This window comes from Squalius cephalus (assembly GCF_949319135.1).
Source record: "Squalius cephalus genome assembly, chromosome: 4".
NCBI classification, from domain to species: Eukaryota; Metazoa; Chordata; class Actinopteri; order Cypriniformes; family Leuciscidae; genus Squalius; species Squalius cephalus.
The window spans coordinates 5561110-5583405 of NC_137125.1; the positions used below are offsets into that span (position 1 = coordinate 5561110).

A 22296-nucleotide genomic window follows, 5' to 3' on the forward strand; every position below is an offset into this window, starting at 1 on the left:
CATAGTAGAACATAGTAGAGTGCATAAATAACATTAATGAACAGTTTTTGTGAGTAAACATGTAGAAAAATGCGTCTCATTTCGCTCCCTATATTGTGAATCAGTTCATCATAAACACGCTGTTTGTTCTCTGGAGAGTAATGATAGAGAAACGGAGCTCTTTGAAACCGGTAAAGATTCAAATGAATCAAATGATTCAGAGTTTGTAAGCGCTCGAATCACCGAATCCCGCTGACGACTCCTGCAGTTCACCAGTGTAAATGCAGCAAGAACAACAACACACACATGTGGAATGACAACTTCTACAAATCAACTATGTTTTCATCACAGTTTAATCTAGAAATAAATACATACCACATGTAAATCATAATTCCTAAATATTAATTGCCTGTATAGTCTAATCAGATCATTTAAGTCCATTAACTCTCTCTGACTGACTCTCTTACCAGTGAACTGAACTACTGAACTAGATCTGATTGAGACGCTCTCAGAGATTTAGTTTAGAGTGTTTTTAGTCTAATCAGATCATTTAAGTCCATTAACTCTCTCTCTCTGACTGACTCTTACCAGTGAACTGAACTACTGAACTAGATCTGATTGAGACGCTCTCAGAGATTTAGTTTAGAGTGTTTTTCTTTCTGTTAACTATTCTCCTCTTAAACAGGACAGAGTGTCCAAACACACAGAAAAACTCCTGGTGAAGCGACTGAGATCCACGTGACACACTATTATAAAGATGGCCTTTATTAAAGAGGAGAGTGAAGACGTGAAGATTGGAGAAACATTCAGAGTCAAACATGAAGAAACTGAGGAACAAACAGGTTAGTTTGTGTGTTTTACTGTGTGTTTCATGTGTGTGTTTCACTCCTGTCGATCCCACAATGTGTGTTTCACGTTTTCAACTAAAAACTTCTGTTAAAAGGTGTTGTGTAAATACCCCTAAACATCCCAAAAGCAGGACCGGCCCGTGGCTTAGGAGACGATGGTCAATCAGAGGCGTTAGTCAAATTCCATTCACCGCTCAAAATGCTGGGCTTTCCGAGTTCTTTCTGCACGTTCACGAATCCTTTCGTTATAACAAAGTGTTGACACTATGTAAATAAGAGATTAATTATGCAGTGTAGACAGCTTTATTGATTATAACCAGGGGTGCACATAACTATTTTGGTCTGGTTCTCAAAGGAGCTCCTGGAGATCTGCTTGGTATTCACACTTAATGCAGCACACTTGTCCTGTAAGCTGTCATCATCACACATGAAATAAGTAGTGCTTCGTGTTTTTCAGGCAAATTGTAATGTATTAATGTAATTTATACAATTTATACAATTTATCTGTGTTAATCCTATAAAAGTGATTTTCTCTTTTCTCTTTTGTTGTTTGATTAACATTGGGTTAACAAACAGCTGTGGTTATATTAGGCTGCTATCATTTAGACAAACGGGGGATCTTACCCATAACGCAGGCTCTGTGTGCACGCACTAAACAGCACGCCAGTTCCAGTCTTGTTCTTTTCTATTTCGAAAAACGTATGCAAATGATAAACTTTCACTCCACGATGGGTAAACTTTGCAATTAATCCGCGAATTGCATGCGTTCCAAACCGAAACCGGTCAACTTACATATGTGCATGACATCACTCATCCTGTGATATGACTTTTTTGCGGATACGCACATCGTGATATTGATACTAAAATGTTATATTGTGCTGCCCTAATCATGATTGCTATATTACCAGAGATGGAGAAAAATCCTACTCCAGTAAGTAAACGTGTCCTTGTCCCCAAAAATGTTGGTACTCAAAAGCGCTTCCCTCCACGTTTTCTGGTGCGCATTGTTAGTTTTTTCATGATATTCATTTCACATTTGCTTGTATTGCGCAGTTCTCTGTCTTCGCAAGGTTTAGTGGAAGGTGGTTCTCCTTTATCCAGCAAGAAATGTCTGTCAGACAGGCTGAGATGCGAGCAGAACTGAACAGTCGGTTCATCTGGTTAGTTGTGTGTGATTGGAATCCATGTTTCTGAATCACAGATCCTAGTGATGACATGAAAAGAGAAATGGTCCCAGCACTGAGCCCTGAGGCACCCCAGTAGCTAGATGTTGCGCCTTAAGCCACTTTCCGACCGGAGGAACCTTTTCACAGTTCCTAGAACTATTGGCTAAAGTACCCGGATGTCGGCGTGTTCGCACCGCAGGAACTAGGAATGATTTTAGTTCTAGGAACTCCATTTGGAGGAACTAATTTAGGTCCTACTTCAGAGTCGGGTCTAAACCAGCGCTATAGGAACTACCCGTGGCGTTAGTGTACGCTGATTGACCGAACGCACGCGGAACACCAGCACCCGACATTTTTAAAACAGCTAGAATGTAAACACACAGATTATAGCCTATATATTTACAAACTAACTATACAAACATGGAAAACAGTGATAGATGGGTCTCTAAACCTTTATGCTGAAGAGAAAATCCAACGCAACTTTGAGGGGACCAAGTCAAACATGATTATGTTTAACTGCCCAGCTAGCAACACAGGACATCAACCACACGGCATAGGCTAATAACCTTTTTTTCATATACTGTCTACTTTCTATAACAGTTCTATCTAATAACATATTAAACAGTACTGTTAGACAGATCGCTAACTAATGAACACAGAGAATGCGAGCATTGTTTGCTCTGGCGTTCTCAGCGCCGCCAAAATAAAGGTCCGTCGCGCCGTCAAAATAAAAGTCACCGTGCTTGCGTCACTCCCTTACCCTTCCTACCAGTTCCTATGGCCACTTGGCCAGTGCGAACGCAAACAGCAAAACTGAGTTTGGGGGAAGAGTAGTTCTTAGAACTGTTTAGAAGTGGACAGTTCCTAGAACTAAGTTCCTGTAACTACTTGGTCGGAAAGCGGCTTTAGACACCTCACCCTTCCTCGACAGCCTAAAGGACCTACCTGAGAGGTAAGACTTGAACCATGGGAGTGCGGTTCCCGAGATGCCCTTCATCTTTAGGATTGGCAGGAGGATCTGATGGTCAAACGCAGCAGACAGATCCATCAGGATGTGAACTGATGATTTAGAGGTTGCTCTTGCCAGTCTCAGAGCTTCAGTGACCGAGAGCAGGGCAGTCTCAGTTGAGTGTCCGCTGGTTGTTGTCCAGAAGGTTGTTCTTCGTAAGAAAGAGTTAAAAAAAGGTCTAAAGTACCATGAAGATTAGGCAAATTAGTCCGATGATGTAGGACTGCGTGCTATTTTACAGTTCCCACTGGATTTCATCCTCTGAATTTAAGCATAATAAAGCCTGAACCTCGTCGTAAGCCCCATCCGTAATCCAAATCCGGAGGGTAGCAGATGCTTTTCATCCATTCATTTGTCACGATGGAACTTCATTCAAAGCAGAGCTCCACCAAAGAGCCTGCACTCATTGCGGAAGGTTATCTAAAGCAGTGGTTCTCAACTCCAGTCCTCGGGACCCACTGCTCTGCACATTTTGTATGTCTCCCTTATTTAACACACCTGAATCAGATCATCAGCTCGTCAGGAGAGACTTCATGAACTGATTTGAGTGTGTCAGATAAGAGAGACATACAAAATGTGCAGAGCAGCGGGTGCTGAGGACTGGAGTTGAGAACCACTGATCTAAAGTGTGCTAAGAATTTTGGACGTGTGGGGCTAACTGTTTCTTTTCTTAGCTGAAGCCGACAACAGGACAAAATAAATGTAAAGAGAGACATATTGGGGTTTCTATTTTCGTTTTGACAAGTATAATAAATTCTGTTGTCTATCCCCTAACATGACCTGGCAAGTGACATTATTCTAAAACGCATAAGAATAACTCTCCCGACATAGTAAGAAAATACTGCCTCTAGAGCCAGCTGCACAACAAGAAAATGTCATGGCATGATCAGAATAGCCTACAGAAGCCCTGAACCGCAACCAGAAACAAAGAAATCTTCGAGAATAAAGTCAAAACTATTTCGAGAATAAAGACGAAACCCATTTTGAGAATACAGTCCTCCGTAGAACTTAAGCGTGTGCTTGCCGTTGTTTCACGTTGCCGCACAGGCATTCATAACGGTGTGCATCCACTGGCACAGAGCGAGTGTTTCCAATTCATTACTCACGAGCGTGTGTGCGTAAAGAAATGTGCTTGTGAAGTCGAACTGCCTCGGACATGGCTCTACACAAAATAATAGCTTTTTACTTTTATCTGGGCTTTCAACAAAAGGAAATTCTACAGGTGCCAATCTACCAACATGGCATTAGGCTTCCATTATAGGACGTTATAAAGTATAATGCGCCGGAATAGACTTTAGCCTACAGGCGCAAACATTTTAGACTGGATGGAGACATCCAGTTTTATGAATGAATGAATGATGCATTTATATAGCACTTTCATATGTCTACTGTAGGCCTACACTCAAAGCGCTTTACAATCATATCAGGGAATCTCTCCTCAACCACCACCAGTGGTTCCTTATTATACACTGCTCACAAAAATTAAAGGAGCACTTTAAACAACCACATTAGATACATCAGATCTCAATATGAAGTTGGATAACTATACAAATAACGACAGGGCAATGTCTTAGGAACAAAAGGTTGCCAAGTCTTTTAATGGAAATAAAAGTTTTCAGCCTACAGAGGGCTCAATTGTGTAGACACCCTAAAATCAGAGTGAAATGAAGATGTGGCTGGCTAGTCCATTTTTTCAAAAACTTAATTTCTGCAACTCAAAATGCTTTTCAGTATCTTGTGTGGCCCCCACGAGCTTGTATGCATGCTTGACAACGTCGGGGCATGCTCCCAATGAGACGACGGATGGTGTCCTGGGGTATTTCCTCCCAGATCTGTGTGAGGGCATCCCTGAGCTGTTGTACAGTCTGAGGAGCAACCTGGCGGCGCCTAATGGACCGAAACATAATGTCCCACAGATGTTCTATTGGGTTTAAGTCAGGGGATCGTGAAGGCCATTCAATTGTTTCAATTCCTTCATCCTCCAGGTACTGCCTGCATACTCTTGCCACATGAGGCCGGGCATTGTCGTGCATTAGGAGGAAACCAGGACCTACTGCACCAGCGTAGGGTCTGACAATGGGTTCAAGGATTTCATCTCGATACCTTATGGCAGTCAGAGCACCATTTCCTAGGCAGTAGAGGTCTGTGCGTCCCTCCATGGATATGCCTCCCCAGACCATCACTGACCCACCACCAAACCTGTCATGTTGAACGACGTTGCAGGCAGCATAACATTCTCCTTGTCTTCTCCAGACTCTTTCACGTCTATCACAGGTGCTCAGGGTGAACCTGCTCTCGTCTGTAAAAAGTACAGGGTGCCAGTGGCGGACTTGCCAATTCTGGTGTTCTTGAGCAAATGCCAGTTGAGCTCCCTGGTGCTGGGCAGTGATCTTCATGAAGTCTGTTCCTGATTGTTTGGGTAGAGACATTCACACCAGTGGCCCTCTAGAGGTAATTCTGTAGGGCACGAGCAGTGCTCAGCCTGTTCCGCCTTGCACAAAGGAGCAGGTATTGGTCCTGCTGATGGGTTGAGGACCTTCTACGGCCCTGTCCAGCTCTCCGAGTATAACCACCAGTCTCCTGAAATCTCCTCCATGTTCTGGAGATTGTACTGGGTGACACATTAAACCTTCTTGCTGCAGCACGTGTGGATGTGCCATCCTGGAGAAGTTGGACAACCTGTGCAACTTCTGTAGGGTTAAGGAATTGCCTCATACTGCCAGTAGAGATAATTACTCAAGCCAAAACCAGCACGAGTGGAAAACCAGCCAAAAAAGATCAATAGGGAGAAACTTGAAATGACCTCCACATGTAAAACCAGTCCTGTTTTGAGGGTTTTCTCATTGTTGCCACTGTAGTGCACCTGTTGTTAAGTCCATGAACACCAATACAGCTGAAAGTGATTAACGATGCCCTCAGCTGCTTAGCCAACAAGAAAATTATCAGACAGGTTTAATTGATTTCATGCCAGGCCCAAATAAAAAAGTGTTCCTTTAATTTTTGTGAGCAGTGTATCTGAGGAAATCACGGGATCCGGCCAAATGATTGGACACACACACACACACACAATTACGTGAGTAATGAATTGGAAACACGCGCTCGGCGCCTGTGGATGCGCACCAATATGAATGCACACACACTCGGCTGTCGCCGCATCATGGTAGGTGCACTGTATATTTTTCTGCTTTTTTGTCCTTTGGCTATTACACCTATGATCACGTGTTTCGTGTTTATTCTCACACCTGCAGTTCCACTAATGCTGACAAATCTGTTTTAAAAACAGTAAAGCTCTTTTCATGCAGTCACGATGTTATAATGTGTTATAATGTGTCATAAAGTGGCTGGTGGAACAAGTGCCTACCGAAAACTTGAGAACCGCCACGCGCTGGCTTCCTACTCAAGGGTCTCGCTCTGCTCGGGCCTGGGGCTCGAGAACGTGGGGCCGCACGTGAGATCAGAATCAACGATATGATTCTGTGTCGTTATGGTTGCAATCGAGACGCGGGTGAGTGAATGCAGGCATCAGTTTCTGCGAACATAGTAATGGGTGTTAACCGGACTTAAATACTATATGTCGAGTGGTGATTGCCTAGAACTGTGGTTAATGAATAACGTGATTAATGACTGAGAGTCTTCTCGGCAGAACTTGCGGTAGAGCTCCCATTTCCTGGAGGGCCACAGCCATGCAGAGTTTAGCTTCAAGCCTAATTAAACACAACCTATGCAGGGAATCAAGGCCTATTTGAAAACTACAGGTATGTGTGTTGAAGCAGGAATGAAGCTAAACTCTGCAGGGCTGTGGCCCTCCAGGAACTGAGATTTACAACCCTGTTTTAAGGGAAACGCACCTCAGAATTACAGACTTAAAGCATTGCATTCAGTTAAACATACCATTAGATAAATGTGTTTAAATCAAAGAACCACGCATGACAAATGACTTGGGCCTAGTAGTGGGCCTCAACTTTTGTTAGGCTACAACAGTTTGGCTGCAGCGGAGCCTACAAAACATAATATTAAAACTTATGTGCAATAACACACACTTATATTTGACAAATAACAATAACAGTTAAACACTGTGATAACCCATTTCTCAGTAGTATCTTGTTTAGTATGTGGAAGAAGAAGGAAGGAACTAGAGTGCGGATCGGGCCGAATTTTTCTGTCCGAGCCCGGCCCGCGTCCGACAGAGCAGTAACCGAACCCGACACGAGCCCGACAGGCACAAAGATATTTATGTCCGAGCCCGATCCGAGACCGACAGTTAAAATCCCATTTTTTTTCTCATACTAATGACACATGTATGTTTGTTTGTGTGGAAAGCCCGCTTTTATTAAGCAACTGTAGGAAGGCATTCGGAAATGTCAACAGGATGAGTGCATCAGCGCGCACGGAGAAACAAGCGCACTTAACACAGGCGCACATGCGGCTACATAAACAAATTTGAAATTTGCGCACACAGGAAGACAGATGTTATGGTAAAATTTTACAAAAATGAACGTTTGCATCAAATGAAAGCATCAGGCACATTGGCTAACGTTACCTAATATAATAAGCTGTTTTAAATTTAAAATGTTCAATGCCTTATCGCGCTGATGTGACCGAGCCCGACCCGAACCCGAACATAATTTCTAAATATCTGTCCGAACCCGGCCCGACGGGTCCCGTCGGGCACGGGTCGGGTATCCATCCTCTAGAAGGAACCCAGAGGTGCCAGATTTGTGCCCGTTGTATATGAATGATTTTGAATATTTGTTGCAACTTACAAAGTCAAATTCTTTCCCATTTTGTTTTCCAGTATGTTGTATTTCTATACCACTGTGACCAATAAATCATTCTCCTACATCTCCATAATCAGCTGCAATTAAATATTGCTCTTACCTGTTATATCAAGGATGTAGTATGTCGATTCAGGGTCCTTGGCGGAGCCTCTAAACGGATCAATCATGAATTCGAATGCACTGGGCGTTTGCCAGTATTAATATTCCATGACCAAAATCATGAAATATTTATAGGAAAAAAAAATGACTCTGAGACTTATTGAAAAAAGTTTTATGAATCACAACATGATTTTGTTATTTTAAAAAGATTCAGAATAATACAAAGACAAAATTTTCAAAGGCAAAAATAACAAACACGTAAAAGTCTTCACCCGAAATGCAGCCCCGAAAAAACCTATAAATAACCTATATAAAATATTGTTATTGTATAAAATTGTATAAAATATTGTATTGTATAAAATATAACCTATAAAAAGCTTTTTATACTAACCCTATTTTCTGGGCCGCCTTCTAATTATGGGCTGTCATTATAGTACAGCTAATTCCCTTATAAGGTAATTGATTGATTGATTGAAATCTTTATTTCGAACATGAGAGAAGAATATGTAAAATAAAATACAAAAATGTTTTAAAAAAGAAAATAAAAAAAAATAATAAAAAAAAATAACACCAGATAAGCCGTAACAAATTACACTTTTTTTTTTTTTTTTTTTTTTTTTTTTTTCTTCCTGTGTGAACATACTTCTATCTCATGTGCGAAAAGGAGTAGGAAGAAGCTAAACTTATGTACTCCTACCCCTTTAATTCTTACATTCCTTTAAATAACAATTTTTTATGTTATTATTATTTTTTTGTTATCTGCATCTATGCACATACACACTTATACACACATACATATACACATACATATACATACATGTACACATACATATACATACATATATATACATATACCTATACATACATACCTACATATTTACATATCTACATACATGCATCAAAGTGACCACTAACAAGTATTTAAATCATAACAAAGGAGCACTCCTACTTTCACTACAGTGCTTCTTGATACTTCTTGAAAATCTTTTCTTTATACATTTTTTTGAAGAGGAATATGTTAGGGCATTGCTTTAAGTTTTCATCTAGTTTATTCCACAATTTAACTCCGCAAATTGATAAACATAATCTTTTCCTTGTTGTTCTAAATCTATTAATCTTAAAATTTCCCCTTCCCCTTAAGTTGTACCCTCCCTCCCTCTCTGAGAACATCTTTTGTATATTCCCTGGCAATAACCTATTTCTTACTTTAAACATGAATACTGCAATTTGATATTCAATTTGATCATGGTATTTTATTAATCTAGACTGCAAAAATAATGAATTTGTGTGTTCCCGAAATCCGACATTATGAATAATTCTCATTGCTCTTTTTTGCATTATGACTAGCGGCTGTAGTGAATGTTGGTAAGTGCTTCCCCAAACCTCTACACAGTAATTCAAATAAGGTAACAATAATGAGCAGTACAGGATACGAAGAGATTTAAGATCCAATATATGCTTAGCTCTTGCTAAAACTGCAATGCTTCTGGACAGTTTGTTTTTGATGTATTTTATGTGAGGCTTCCAGCAGATCTTTTCATCTATGATCACTCCAAGAAATTTATTTTCATGTACTCTTTCTAAGTTAACACCCTCTATCTGTATCTGTGCTTGATGATTTGACTTACAATTTCCAAATACCATAAATGTAGTTTTACTCAAATTTAGTGATAACCTATTAATGTCCAACCATTGTTTTATTTTCTTAAATTCTGAAGTGATTAATTCCAAGAGTTGCTGTAAGCTGTCCCCTGAACCAAATATGTTTGTATCATCTGCAAATAATACAAAATTCAATACTTCAGATACTTTACAAATATCATTAATGTATAATAAAAATAACTTTGGTCCCAACACTGACCCCTGTGGAACACCACAAACCATGCTCAAACATTCAGATGAATACTCTCCTATCTTCACAAATTGTTTTCTGTCTCTCAGATAACTACTTACCCAGTTTAAAACTACCCCCCTAATCCCAATTCGTTCCAATTTACTGATTAATATTTCATGATTTATTGTATCAAATGCTTTTTTTAGATCAATGAATACTCCAACTGCATAGTTATTTTTGTCTGTGGCATTTGTGATTTCTTCAATGAGTTCTGTTAGTGCTAATGATGTTGAGTTTTTTTTTCTAAATCCATATTGACTGTCAGAGAGTAGGTTATTTTTATCTATGAATTTTTCTAATCTGTTGTTAAATAGTTTTTCTAAAAATTTTTAAAATTGTGATAATAGAGAGACAGGCCTGTAATTTGTGAAATGGTGTATATTTCCAGTTTTGTATAGAGGGGTGACTTTTGCTATTTTCATTTTTGTTGGAAATTTGCCGGTTAAAAATGATAAATTACAGATGTTCTTTAGTGGTTTGGCAATCCCCTCTATTACTTTTTGTATAATTTTTATGTCTATTCCATCATGATCAGTGGATGGTTTGTTTTTGCATCCTTTAACAATATCTTTTATTTCTTTTTCATCAACTGCTGTCAAAAATATTGAACTGGGATTTCTTTCTACTAAATTATTATAATTCCCTTCTAATATTTGTGGAACTGGAATTTGCTCTGCTAAGTTAGGTCCCACATTTACAAAAAATGTATTGAACTCATTCACCACTTCCTCCATATTATTGATATTTTTATCATTATCAATGAAGTAATGTGGATAAGTAGCCTGTCTAGTATTATTTTTAATAATATTATTTAAGATGTTCCACATACCCTTAATATTATTTTTATTATTATCTATTAGTTTTGCGTAGTATTCTTTCTTACAAGTTCTCATAATACTGGTTAACTTATTCTTATATTTCTTATATCTATGTTCAGTCTCTATAGTTCTATGTTTTATAAATTCTCTATAAAGTGTATTTTTCTTTTTACAGGCATTTTGTAATCCCTTGGAAATCCATGGTTTATCATTATGTTTTTGTTTCTTACTAAATATTTTAATTGGGCAATTTTTATCATATAATAATTTAAATATTCTTAGAAATTCTTCATATGCATTATCTACATCTTTTTCATTATCCATAAACTCCCAATCTTGTGCTAGCAGATCAACTTTTAATGCCTCCATTGTTTCTTCTGTTCTGACCCTTTTGGAAAATGTTTTTTTATCCTGTCTATTTAAACTATAATTATTGTCATACACTGTAAAAATTGGTAAGTGGTCACTGATATCATTAATCAGTAATCCACTCACTGTATTATTTTGTATGATATTTGTAAATATATTGTCTATTAGTGTTGCGGAATGAGAAGTAATTCGGCTGGGTCTGGTAATTTGGGGATACAGGCCTAAACTAAACACGGTGTTAATAAAATCTTCTGTCATTTTATGATTATTTGGGTTTAACAAATCAATATTGAAGTCCCCACAGATGAACATGACTTTTTGCCTAGTTTTTATAAATGTTTCCTCCATCCAGTCCTTAAATGTGTCAATATTCGAACCTGGTGATCTATATATACAACTTACACTAATATTTTTCTTTTTTTCCATACATATTTCTATTGTGACACATTCCAGCAAATTATCCACCACCATTGACATTTTTTCCACCACCTTATAATTTAAATCCTTGTCCACATACAGTATCACACCACCCCCACTCTTATTTACTCTATTAATAGAAGATATTTCATATCCTTCAATTTCAAAATCTGATCCTTTTTCACTGTTTATCCACGTTTCAGTTATTGCAATTATGTTAAAGTGCTGTTTCAATTGTTTTAGATAGTATTTGATACTGTGAAAGTTGGCATACAGACTTCTACTATTAAAGTGGATAATAGATAACTGCTGCTCGGTCTTGATTGAACTATTAAATTGTTCATCAGTGTAATAGTGACAGTTATTGTTGATGCTAGCAAAAAAATTGTTCACCGGATCAATGTCATTTTCCATGTCCTGTTCATGGTGTTCCGTGTACTCTAAGGTGTTCAGTTCCAGGTGCTCATATTCAACCAATCTTTGTATTAAGTGACTATCTCCGTTATGTGTGTGAATTTTATTTTGTGACATAGTGGGCTTTAAAATTTCAACATATCATAGGCCTACCTGTTTATGTGTTGATATTAGCTGGTCTTGGTTGTTTTGGTGTACTGGACCGGGGATGAATAATCAGTTTATCCTGCCGTAAATAGGCAATGTCCCCCTTTTCTCTCGCCGCTCTTAAATCCGGCATGAGTTCTTTTCTTTTCCTTCTTACTGCCTCTGTGAAATCTTCGTTGATGTATATTCTGGAACCTTTTAGATTTTTGGATCTTTGTAATATTTCCGTTCTGTCCTTGTGCCTTAGAAGTTTTACCACAATTGGCCTCGGTCGGTCTCCTCCGGGTTTCCCTGTACGGTGAGCCCTCTCTACCTCCACCTCGCGTTGCAGCTGTAATTTTTCCTTCACAACTTTTTTTATCTTCTCCTCCGTCTCTGACCAGGTCTCTCCTTGTGACTCCTGTATCCCGTCAAATACCAGGTTATTTCGCCTGGTTTGGCTCTCCAGATACTCCATTTTGTCCGAGACCGCCAGCAAGCTGTCACAGACTTTAAAAATATCATTTTGCATCGAGGTACTGCGTTCCTTCAGATCTGTTGTCTCAGTTTTAATATCATCCACTTCTTTTTGTGTATATTGCAGGCTGGTTTTTATTTCTTGTAGTTCCCTGGTTATTGACTCTAATCTAGAGTTAGTGGAATCCATTATTAGCTTAACAAAGCCTTTGAAATTGTCGTGTTGTTGTTCCAGTAATGCGGTATACATTGCCTTTTGTTGCTGCAGCAGTTCATTTACACTGCTGATAGTCACATATTCGTCTTCCTGTTTTGCCTCTTTTTTTGGAGGCATGTTTTCCACTCAAACGGCTCAGTTTTCCAGCAAAAAACGGCTCTTTCCCACCAAATTATAAATCCAACTCAATCCAACTCCTGTGTGTGTCTGTCTGTTGGCAGTTTTTTGACCCAGAGTTTTGAAATCTGGTGTAGGTCTGTCTCAGAGTTGTCCGTCGTCGTCCTTAGGCTCCAAGGACGCAATTGCAGTATGCAATAGCAAACCATAACGATCCGTTCAACTAGCAACTAGTTGTTTATGTTTATGTTGACTTTACATAAACCTCGCTCCAGTCCAGACCAAGACGATGTCAACCTGCTTCAGATATGTGTATATTAGTCTCCATCAGGTCAGTTGCTAGTTGCCATGTCTGTTCTGTGAAGTACTTTTGTTTATGTTGACTTTACATAAACCTCGCTCCAGTCCAGACCAAGACGATGTCTTGGGACTAATTACTTGGGACTTATCCTAGTCCCTATATTAGCATATGCTTGCACAAGCACATGTTCAAGTTATCTGTTATTTTTTCCACACTTTTTCCACATTCTATGCAGCATGTACATTAAAAGCTTTATATGGTAAGTTCCTCTATCACAGCCCTTTTGACCCCTCTCTATCCTCACACATTTTCTATGTTTGAAGCAAGAGACGTCAAAAGTTCTCTTCAAAACTACATTGGATTTTAACACCCCTAAACATGTCATGTCCATATAGCTACACACATACATCACACTTTTAACAATGACCCTTTTTTGGTTTTGTGTAGTAAAAACATGCTTTAATATTTTCGGAACATTTGGTGACTAAATTGTTCTTGTTAAATCCCTGGACCTGCTGTATATTTTTGACCTCCCACTCCTGCAGCAAAGGTACCTGCAGCAAAGGTAAAAATGCCTGATCTTGCTAGATTTGTGTTGGGACCAGTGGGATCCCAAGCCAGTGTTCTATTGTGTGATTTAAAACTGCCAGCTTGTAATTATTTGGGATGTGTCCTAAAGAAAGCAAAGAATTAACAATATTGACAAGAGGTTCTCATTTCACTCTACACTCTTACTGTGTGTCATCAATTGAGTCGTGTCTTTCAGTATTCTTGAGAGGTCGCTGGTGCTGTTTAATCGCCGCTTCTCCGTCTACTATTGCCTCTTGTGTTCCTGTTTCTTTGTGTTCGCTGTACCCCTACCTCTGGACAGCCTCTCTGCTGATTCCCAAAACTGCTTGGGCCCTTCGACTGGACTGTCACCTCGTCAGTTAGCCACTATCTGGCTGCCCTAGTTCACCCAATGCGTGCCGGCTAATCCTAGCTGCTTCAGCAGCTAACCCGATTGCCTACCTCCTTCTCACAGGCTACCTCCACCAGATGCAAGCCGTGACCTAGACTGGACTTTCATCTCCCCCTGTCATGCCGTGGATCATTTTGGCACTCACATCAGTTATCCACCTCTGTGCTTCTAGTCCATGACTAACTGCTATCACGAGCTCTCAGTCCCTCTATCATGTTCAAATATTCAACTCTGCAACTGGTCGAACTAATTAACTACTCCACTCCATCCTGCATCCCAGTCATCAAACAGCTCAGACTTCTTCGTCGACCCCGTTACATCCCCAGAAGCTTTCGCCGCAAGTTTGTTTACTTCCACCACGGACAATCCATTCCATCAATCTGGTCACCTGCACGCTCTGTCGCACCTCTCCCGAGTCATCAGAATCCTTCCCCCACTGGATCACATATGGCTGAACGCACCGTCAGGCTGCACAGTAAACCCAGTCTGGACTACAGTGCTATCCGCACTTCACATACACCTATTCTCCAATCATTTGCAAATTCACTCACTGTCCACACGCACTGTGAACTGGGACAACCTCAGATCTTTCCAGCCTGCCATTCCTGATGGAATTGAACATCCACCCTCTCACCGTGCCAACTTTGCCCTCCTCAACACTTAATCACTCAACAATAAAGTCCCTGTTTTCCAAGAACTCATTCTTGGAAAACACTCTGGATTTCCTTCTGCTCACCTAAACCTGGCAACAACCCAATGATTTCTTCTCCCTCAACCAAGCATCCCCCCCCCTGGCTACAACTACATCTGCAAACCCTTCCCCTCCCGCCGTGCCGGTGGCCTCGCCGTTATTTTCAATAAGGAGCGCTTTCACACTAGCACTTTTGGTGCGCACCCGGGTTCGAATGACGTCAGAGTTCGGTTCGTTTGGATGAACGCTGTCTTCCAAACTCGGGTGCGCACCCACTCTACTCGAGTCCGATTAAAAAGGTGGTCTGGGGTACGGTTCATGTGAACTCGGGTACGGTTCGCTGCTGATATGAACACAATCGAACCAAACCGCGGAAGTAAACCGCTATTGATGACGTATAATGTGTCTTCGGTGGACAGACCGCTGTCTTTGAAATGTTTTCAGAATTTTTGCGGCAGACAGACGCAAGTGTGTTTGTGTATGTCTATGTTAAAAAACAAAACCAAAGGTTAAAAAAAAGAACAAATGTCAACCGATCAAGTCTATCCATTCGGGTGCCTTATCATTCGCGGTTACCAAGCAACAACATTAAGCCAGGTGCAGCCTGATGACGCAAGCGTACCGTGGTTCGGATAGAAATAATATAATATGAACATAGTCCATCGGGGGCAGGGGGAGGGGGGAGCAATCGAACTCGGGTTCGGAACAGGCAATCGAACCAAGTGTGAAAGCACCCTAAGAAATCACGGATCGCAGAACTCACCCTCCCCTCAGAATCATCATTTGAATATCTCGCCTTCACATCTGTTTCCTCCTTGACAGTCATCCTCATTTTCCGGCCACCTAAATCAAATCCCTCTTTCCTCTCTGATTTTACTGAACTCCTTACACTAGTCTCATCTTTCTTCATGCCTGCAGTTACTCAGTGACCTAAACATCCACATAGACTCTCCCACCTGCAAGCTGTCATCAGAATTCACCATTTTACTCTCACCCAACATGTCACATTCCCCACCCATGAAAAAGGATACATCCTCGACCTGATCTGCTCCACAAACCAACCGGTGCTCAACCTCCATCCCTGCCTCTTTCCCCTCTCTGATTACAAACTGATACGGTTCACCATCCATTCTCCAAACCCACGCCCCCACCTCCTCAGAAAAATCACCTTCCGCAACCTTAAATATATCGATCCCCGCCATCTTTCTGACCTGCTCTCCACCACTCTCCACCTAGACTCAACCCTCACCTCACCTGATGATCTCACAAACCACCTTAACTCCACCTTGTCTACCTCCCTCAACACTCTGGCCCCCCTCAAAACAAAAACCGTCACTTTTAACACCTCTTCACCATGGTACACACCTGCACTCCGGAAATTGAAACAAACTGGCTGCCAACTTGAACGTCTGGCAAAAAAATAATCTCTCACTGTCCACCATGAAACCTATAAACTCAACCTTATTGCCAACAAAGACGCCCTCATTGCTGCCAAATCTGCCTACCTCTCCACCATCCTCACCAACCTCTGTCAAAACCCCAGAACCCTCTTCTCCACAATAAACAACCTCATCAAGCCTCGGATCAACACCCTCCTTACCTCTACTCTGGATCTCTGCAACTCATTCCTACACTTTTTCGCTGAGAAAATCAACATCATTTACCAATCTCTATCCCCTGTACCTGACCTCCCAGGATCTACTCCGGCACCTACCATGGCCCCTCTTCTCCCCATCCTTCGTGACCTGGTCTGGATCCCTTTTCCCTCAACAGCTCCCGGCCAATGTCCAACCTCCCCTTTCTGTCTAAAACCCTGGAACATATAGTCGCCTCAACTACAAACACATCTTCATGCCAATAACCAATTTGAACCTCTCCAATCTGGTTTTCACCCCCTCCACAGCACAGAAACCGCTCTCCTCAAAGTCCTCAACAACCTCCTCATCTCTGCTGACACTGGTTCCCTCAATATCCTTATCCTCCTCGACTTGAGTGCAAGCCTTCGATACCGTGAGCCACAACATCCTGCTCACCAGACTCAAAGACCTTGGTATCGAAGGTACTGCACTCAGCTGATTCCTCTCCAATCTTTCAAACAGATCCCACGTCTTCTCTCTCCATAACCACATCTCTACCACAGCCACAGTCACCCAAGGTGTTCCCCAAGGCTCTGTACTCGGCCCCCTCCTCTTCATCATCTACATCTTCCCCCTTGGTTAGATACTTCGCCACTTCAACGCCGATGACACCCAGATCTACCTCAGCACCAAATCCCCCCACAATCCTCCCCTCTCCCACATCAATCCTGTCTGTCAGCTATAAAAACCTGGATGCAACACAACTTCCTCAAACTCAACAGCGATAAAACAGAATTCCTCCTCATAGGCTCTAAATCCACACTCAGCAAAACCAATAACCCCACTCTCACCATCGACGGCTCCATTGTCTCCCCATGTCCCCAGGCCCGCAACCTTGGCGTGATCTTTGATTCCACCATCTCCAAAACCTCCTTTTTTCATCTCCGCAACATCACCAAACTCAGACCCTCTCTCACACCCCCTGCTGCTAAAAGAGTCATTCACGCCTTCATCTCCTCCCGACTGGACTACTGCGACTCACTTCTCCTTGGCATCAGCTCTACCTACATCAAACGACTCCAGCTGGTCCAGAACGCAGCTGCCCGACTCATCACCCGCTCCAAATCCTGGCACCACATCACTCCAGTTATAAAACAACTCCACTGGCTTTCTATCTCCCACCGGTTCACCTACAAAACACTGGTCCTCACTTACAAAGCCCTCCACCATCTTGGCCCCCTCATACCCCACTGACCTCCTTTTCCCCTACTAACCCTCACAGTCCCTCAGATCCACCTCAGCCAGTCTCCTCTGCATCCGCAAGTCCAACCTCCGCAGTTTTGGGGACGGAGCCTTCTCCAGGGCAGCTCCCAGGCTCTGGAACTCCCTCCCCCAAGAGATCCGCACCTCTGAGTCCCTCACCTTCTTTCAGTCCCGTCTCAAGACGCATCTCTTCACCTCTACCTTTTTTTTTTCTTTTTTCTTATTATTGTAAGCTTGCGCTCATTCGGCCCAAAACTGGCATCCGAGGTCTCTATGTGTTACTGTCCTTTTCTCTAGGCAAAGTATTTTTTGATTAAATGCAATACATTTGAATGTGTATTCTCTCGTTATTTCATCTGACTCCATAAATGAAAAGGTTTTAATGATATCTTTGGATCATTAATTGTGAGTGGGATCATTAAATGTGAGCGAATGTTTGACTATTCCTTTTAACTCTTTAATGAAAATGTCAAAGTCTGTTAGAATAATCAAATGTAACAATTTATTATGTCAGGTAAATGTATCATGCCAATTTCATAATCAATTCAAAGATAATTGATACAAAACATCAAATGCTCTGGAATAGAGAGAAGAGATGCAACCTAACATTAAGAAATACATGAGGCTGGGACGTCTCACTCTCATGGGCTAATCTGAAATACAGAAAAGGCCCCGAATTCCCCCGCTGCATTTCATTATATAGACAAACCTTTCACATGGAAACATGTTCTAACAAAAGAAATTTGCATTCAGAGGTTACACCTTTTGGGGGGGTAGGAGACCATTTGTCAAGAGATCATCTTTCTTTGTCTGCCAGTTATATTGAAACTCTTAAAAACCTTATTACCTTTTGTTTACTTGTTTGGAAATGAGACATTTGTACCAGTCGCACTGTGACATTTTAAATGATACCAAATATGTATTAAACTGGATGATAATTGTTAACATTAAACCATATGGATTTCTGGGTGATTTACATGTGGTCTCAGCATGAGAGAGGGGGAGTGGGGAAGAGGGGAAGAGATGTATTCTGAAGTGAGACTCTTCAAATGGTGAGTTCAAATAGTAATTTCCAGAGAGGTCCATTGTTCTCTCGGGGTCTGGTTCGCTCTTCAACCAGACTGTCCGGTATTTCCTAATTTCTCAATTCTTACATTATCTACCTGCCCTGTAAAGCGACTTTGAGTTTGTGAAAAGCGCTATATAAATTATATTTATTATTATTATTAGGTTCCGATATAAAAGGTTACACCTTTGTTAGTTGTTTAGTGGATATAGGATTCAGCAAACGTGTTGTAGGATTTGGTCTTTTACATGTTTAAATGTGTTAATGTGCCATTAAACTGGTATTAACTTGATTTGTTTCTTTTACCCTAGACCTGATGGAGCTGAAACAGGAGAGTCAAGAACTGAATGAAATGAATGAGAAATATTGTGATTTCATGACTGGGGAGAAATCATATAGTTCACAGACTCATAAAACGGAAACTAGAAACCTCCAGATGAGAGTTCACACTGGAGAGAAGCTTCACACCTGCCGACATTGTGGAAAGAGATTCACACTACAAGCAAATCTTATGACTCACATGAGAATTCACACCGGAGAGAAACCCTTCATATGCCCTCAGTGTGGAAAGAGTTTCAGATATAATGAAAGCTTTAATCATCACATGAGGATTCACTCAGGAGGGAACTGTTTTACATGTAATCATTGTGAAAGGAGTTTCTCAGACATGAATCAACTTAAGAATCATGTAAAAATTCACACCGTAATGAAGCCTTACATATGCCATCAGTGTGGAAAGAGTTTCAAACACAGAGCAAACCTTGAGGATCACATGAGAATTCACACTGGAGAAAAGCCTTTCACTTGTCCTCAGTGTGGAAAGAGCTTCACGGTGAGGGGAAGCCTTAGGATTCACATAAGCGTTCACACTGGAGAAAAGCCTTACACCTGTCCTCAGTGTGGAAAGAGCTTCAGGGTTAAAGGAAGCCTTAGAAGTCACTTGAGAGTTCACACTGGAGAGAAGCCTTACAAGTGTCTTCAGTGTGAGAAGAGTTTCAAATCTCACTCAGACCTAAAACGGCATTTGCAAACTCATTCTGAAAAGAAAATGTTGTTTCCCTCGGTGTGACAAGGTTTAGAAAAAGGAGAAATTTCAAGAATCATCTGCACATTCACTCTGGAGAAAGACGATTCAGTTGTGATCTGTGTAATAAAAACATCACACTTACAAATACATAAATAAAAATACATAAAGTCATGTAAATGTGAGACCCTGTTTGTGTCCTTTGTTAAAGAGTACGGCAATAGATAATGTGTATCTGTTTGAAATCAAGGTCATTTTCCCGCAGCTGAATGTGGGCTTCGTCTGACTGTTAACCTTCATTACAACTTCTTTTATTTGTATTATTATTTGTTATTTATATTCTTCATCTCTTTATACTTTCCCTTGAGGCTTTTTCTTTTCTTTTTGTGGTTGAGGTAGACGACCTTTCATTTAGACTGTGTGGGGGCGTTACATGTCATTCAGTTGTAATCAAAATAATTAAAGGGGTGGTTGAGTATGATTAGGCCTGTCACGATAACAAATTTTGCTGGACGATAAATTGTCCAAGAAATTATTGCGATAAACGATAATATTGTCGTTCTGAGACCATTTTCATCTAATATAATGATAATGGCATAATAATGCAGGTACAACTTTTCAAAGATCTATAAACTTTTATTTCTAAAGAATATTAAACATTGAAAGCGGAAAACATTTTAAATATCCACAAAAAATGAACAAAACAACCTAAAACAATAAAAGCAATGGACTCTCAGTGTCTGTTAACAAAAAAATTAACTTGAATAAATACCAAAAACAATTAAAAAAAAAATGGATGTAAACAAAATAGTGAATAAATAGTGATACATTCCATAACAGGCAAAACTGCCAGTTAGGACCTTGGCTTTGTAAACAAATAAAAAAGCCTCAAAAGGCCATATCACACCATTTTGCACTGTCCTCCTGTTACTTTTTCGACTAAACGTGAGTGATTGTGTACTGTCGGGAAGACTGAGACGCACTTTATTGCGTGTAAATGCTACGCACTGAAAATACTTGGTTAGGATTAGGGGTGAGGAGTGCGTGCGTATTACACGCCATACAGTGCGTATCATATGCACGCAAAAACTATTTTTGGCGTATAAATGGCACGAGACATAACATTCGTGGTATAGATACGCATTTTCATGAGATCGGGCTCGCTGTCACGTTTGGCTTTGAAACCAATTCCATCTTTTTCTTTTTTTTCCCTCTCCAACTCACAACTAGCGTCTTTCTCTCTCTCCCGGCAGTCGCCGCAAGCAGTCCCGCCGGCGCTTTCCCATACAAAGACCATGTGACTGACAAGCGCCGCGCTGCCGCCTCCCCACACAAAGACCATGCAACTGACAAGAGGGTTCACTCCTCCTATACGCTAAGGAACCAAGAGTGGTCATCCAGTCTCTTTGGTAGAGAGAAAGAGAGACGAGGAAAACAAACAAGCATGCAAATGGAATTATTGTGGCCGGAAAAATTATCGAGCTCATTTTTTTTATCGGGCGATTAATTGATTTATTGACTCTCGCGACAGGCCTAAGTATGATTTCACTTTTCTAACTTTAGTTAGTGTGTAATGTTGCTGTTTGAGCATTAACAACATCTGCAAAGTTACAACGCTCAAAGTTCAAAGCTAAAGGAGATATTTGCTTTTAAAGAAATTGTTTTTTAAGGACTACAACAAATGGCTGGTAGGGACTACACCACATTCCTGCTGGGTTAGTTACATCACCAGCCCTAAAATTTACATAAACCCCGCCCCCTGAACACGCAGTCCATGTTAAGAGTTGTTGTAGTTGAGCACATTTGTGAGTCAGCTCAAACTGTAGATCCGTCTTTTCACATGCAGTAGAAAGTCACTCTGTGTGCATATCACAACAGTTCCTATTCGAGCGATTTCTAGATTATCATGACAGAATATGCTAATTGAAGATAGTTAACTCCACATCAGCAACATAAATTCAACATAACCATTCAGAGACGTCCTGTTGCATTCTGCGTGTTGTCACTTCTTGAGTCTCTCCATCTTTGTCTGACTCCGTTTAAACATAAAAGGCAGAGCAGTTTCTGTGATTTTAGCGTGTGTCTGCGAGAGGTAATCAGAGCTGCTAACACACTCAAACTCTTGAAGCTCCGCCCCCTTTGCCGGTAGCAGCAGCTCATTTGCATTTAAAGGGACAGGCACAAAACGGTATTTGCTAAACCTCAAAAAGTGACAACTTTAACATGCTATACTGTGTAAACATATCTGTGGGGTATTTTGAGATAAAATTTCACACACACACTCTGGGGACATCAGAGATTTATTTTACATCTTGTAAAAAAGGGCATTATACAACTCCTTTAAACCCCCATTGCAAATAATGTTTATTTGCTAAATTTACAGACTTTCAGCTGTTTGCATTTAACAAATCAAACAAAAGTAATTGAAATACCTCAACACAACAAATGTTCAAGTGGTTTCACCAAATTCAACTGAAAATGCAACTTTTAATGGCTTTTCAGGCTCAAAATGATTTAGCCCCTTCATGGCAAGCATCTGTAGTTCTTAGTAGAACACCCTTTTGCTGTTCTGACCTGCTGCAAGCGAGATGTATAACCAGCCCAGGTGAAAAAGAATTCTATTAAAAATATACTTTAGTAAATTGTACTAAGTGTATCTTCTACATTTTGTACTATTTTCATCAA

General features: G+C 40.6%; 1 long non-coding RNA gene across 1 annotated transcript; it reads left to right on the forward strand.

The window, feature by feature from the left end:
- The first annotated feature begins 71 nt into the window (after nt 1-71).
- LOC307157305 lies at nt 72-20378 on the forward strand. The gene is made up of 3 exons (XR_013820925.1): nt 72-256; nt 665-821; nt 18899-20378. It is a non-coding gene; the product is annotated as an uncharacterized lncRNA (long non-coding RNA).
- The last annotated feature ends 1918 nt before the right edge of the window (nt 20379-22296 follow it).